The 3,145-nt window shown below is 47.2% G+C and overlaps 1 non-coding gene across 1 annotated transcript; it reads right to left on the bottom strand.

The window, feature by feature from the left end:
* Window positions 1–2,505: 2,505 nt before the first annotated feature.
* Window positions 2,506–2,578, bottom strand: Trnaa-agc (transfer RNA alanine (anticodon AGC)). Its single transcript has one exon. It is a non-coding gene; the product is annotated as a tRNA-Ala (tRNA).
* Window positions 2,579–3,145: the final 567 nt, after the last annotated feature.

Here is a 3,145-nt window from a genome sequence, read left to right as displayed (position 1 = left end):
TCTCACCTCCAGTCAGAACTTGATCACAATACAGCTATCCTTCAAAGGGACAAGGCAGTTTAGGTCATTAGAAACGGAAACATACTTCAGAGAGAATCAGATAAAAACATGGTAAACAGACAGTAATCACTCCGGCTCTTGCCAGCTCCCCCAGTAGAGGACATGGGGTGAACAGAGGGAGGAAAGCTGGGGAGTGGACCATGTTCTGGATCAGCAATGTTCCTGGCTTCCGGGGCGTGTTGGAAGAACCAGGAGAGGATCTAGCCAGCATGATGGCACCGATCGTGGGCAGTCTCAGGTGCCACGCTGAGACAGACGGTGGGCCACGTCTGGTTGGCAGTCAGGAGCCATGGAAAAGTCTGCACACGGGGGTAACCACTTCCTTCCTCCCCAACAGGAGACCGTTTAAAAATAAACACAAACAAACCAAACCTACAGAAGGAATTGGAGCAAAGTTTTGATGTGTTATTTATGAACGGAGCATTGGTCAAGTGGAAAATAAAACCTGAGCAAGATTAAAAATTGATGGGCAAAGAACCACTCGGTGGCTTGTGAAAGCCCTTCGTAGAGAAGGAAGAAATGAAAAGCTGTTTCATAAAAGATTGAAGCTCCATGGTACTCGGGGCTTGGGCACAGGCAGAAAGCTCTCTTGGCACCATGACTGTTAATAAATAGGAGCTTTCCTAGGGTGGGGAGCGTCGTGGGGAGCAGGCACTCTCTGTGCTGGTTGGAGCACTGGCCATCATCCAAGGCCTGGGAGCCACGGAGCCTGGAGAAGACACTTCCACACTCTCATCACGCTGCTGGGCTGGATGCCAAAGCTGGCGGAGCAGAGAACCAGAATCGCTCAGAATTGGAGGAGCAGCTCGATGGCTCCTCATCCTCTGCACCCTAGTCCTCTCCATGGAGAGATGCACCTATGTTTTCTCTTCCTAAAACCAAACAGAGCATTTATTAGTCATTTATTTCCAACCAAAAAACTAACCATGTTCCCTAGTAAATTTGGAAAGAGAACAAAGAAAATAAAAAGTACTCATTTTATTTTACAAAGAGAGATACTTACACATTTTACAGAATGTCATCAAACTGAATATGCTGTTTTATATTGGACTTTCTTCACCCAAAAACGTTTTTTAAAATTTTACGGATGTAAGTTAACATCTACAATATCACTTAAAACTCACAATTTATAATCCCCTCTTGTTGGACATTCAATTTGTTTCCAATTTTAGTTTAGTTACGAATAATGCTATAATAAACACTCTGATAATTAATCACTTGTGTGCACTCTGGTTATTTCAGAGGAAGATGGCTTTTGGAAGATAGAAATTCGTGTGCTTTTCTTTCTGTGAGTCTTTTTGTCCTGTGGCTCCCCACCCATTAAATCAATGAACTTCATCCTTTCAAAGAGAACCACCTGGAGTCCAGATCAAAAACAAAGTCATTGTCCCACTTCCAGTGAAACTAGAATTGGGAGGCAATAGCAAAAGAGCACCCTTGAAAAGACAGGCTTTGTTGAAAAGTTCTTTAGATGATAAACACTTCCTTACTTCAAGAACGGAGCTTGGTGGTCTCCGAGTTGGAGTTCTCCCATGAATTCAAGTTATAGGGAAGATGGCGGAGAGCAAGAAGGTGAGTTCCCAACGGAGGGAACAGGGAGGCCAGGAAAGAAGAGGGAAGAGAAGGCAATGTGCCAAGGAGGGATTCAGAGTGGAAGTCCCAGAACAGCACTCTGACAGGAAGAAACAGCTGGCAGAAGGGAACAAGGGAACGTAGGTGACAGTGCCACCACATGCTCCCTCCCAGCCTATGGGAAATGCCTTAACAGGGCACCCCTGCACCATTAGGGGCAGCCGCGTGGTATAATTAAGTAGAGAGAAAGAGCCCAGTGTCTTCTGTAGTGTCCAGTAGGGGAGCCAGAGGCTCCCAGTGCCTGTCAGGGAACGCAGGTGAGGGCCCTGGGGTCGGAGCTCACTGGGCCTGGCCACAGGGAGACGAAAGGGACCCTATGGCAGGAGGGCTACAGGACGAATCACCAAATCTGGAGTTTAGATAGTATTTGAGCAAAACCCAGGGGAAGCAGCACCAGCAACAGCCATTAAAGTGGAAACATGGTTAGCAGAAAACATGGTGGAACTTCCTGTCAGCAACCGTGAAGCTTTTCCAGGGCACCGTCTACCGTAGTGTCTACTCTCTCCCATTCTCCAGCACAAGTCAGTGTCCTTGGCTGCTAAGGTGCCCCGGTAGATATAAGTACAGATCTGAACTCAGAGCTGGAATTGTGTCTACCATGTGCCAGTGAGGATTTGGAAACTTTCCTGGCCATGGGTTGCCAGTGTGGAAATCGGGAAGAGCTACACCCTCCTCTTCAATAGTGAGGAGAAGCTCACTGTCCCCTTCTCCAGGGAAAGTTACACCAGCTTTGCTTCCAACAAAATGCCTTCTCTTGTCTTTGTAGATGGACACAATGCCTTTATTTTGTTTAGTTTTTTTGTTTTTTTTTTAATGTGGTGCTGGGGATCGAACCCAGCGCCTCACACATGCTAGGCAAGCGCTCTACCACTGAGCCACAGCCACAGCCCAAAATGCTTTTTCTTGATGGGAATGGCTTTCAGTCTTTGACCTGTTCGCCTATCCGTGTGTTCTAGTCCCACTGTTTTATCTCATGTCAACTCCATTAAGTTGGGTTGGGAAGTTTGGACACGGTGTTGAGGGATTCCGAGGCTCCATCTGGCTCTATAGGGAAGTGTCTGTGATCCTAGTGATATTCACCATCGGCTTGGAGTGGGTTTGGAAGCAAATGGATCAGTTACCTGCAATCCCTGCTCTAAAGTCACCTAACATAAAGGTAATCCAGCTTCCACACACTGGTCCTGCATTTCTTGAAGACTGTCTGCGTGCCTGCAGCTGTAGCCATGTCAGCTGTAGCCATGTCACCCGGGTCCTGTACCTCTATGCTGCAGTTGGAACTTTGGACAAGGCATCCTTTGTGTCTCAGTCAATTCTGTGGGACTCAGACTGGCCTGAGACATCTCTGTTGACACCATCCCCCAGTATGGGTGTTCTCAGCAGGGGCCCATTCTCATGGAGATAAAAGGGACTTAAATGTCTCTCCAGGTTCTAACAGGATAGAAAAGCAAAGCCA

Source organism: Marmota flaviventris, chromosome 13 (genome assembly GCF_047511675.1).
Source record: "Marmota flaviventris isolate mMarFla1 chromosome 13, mMarFla1.hap1, whole genome shotgun sequence".
Lineage (NCBI taxonomy): Eukaryota > Metazoa > Chordata > Mammalia > Rodentia > Sciuridae > Marmota > Marmota flaviventris.
This window is presented reverse-complemented; position numbering and strand designations above follow the sequence as displayed.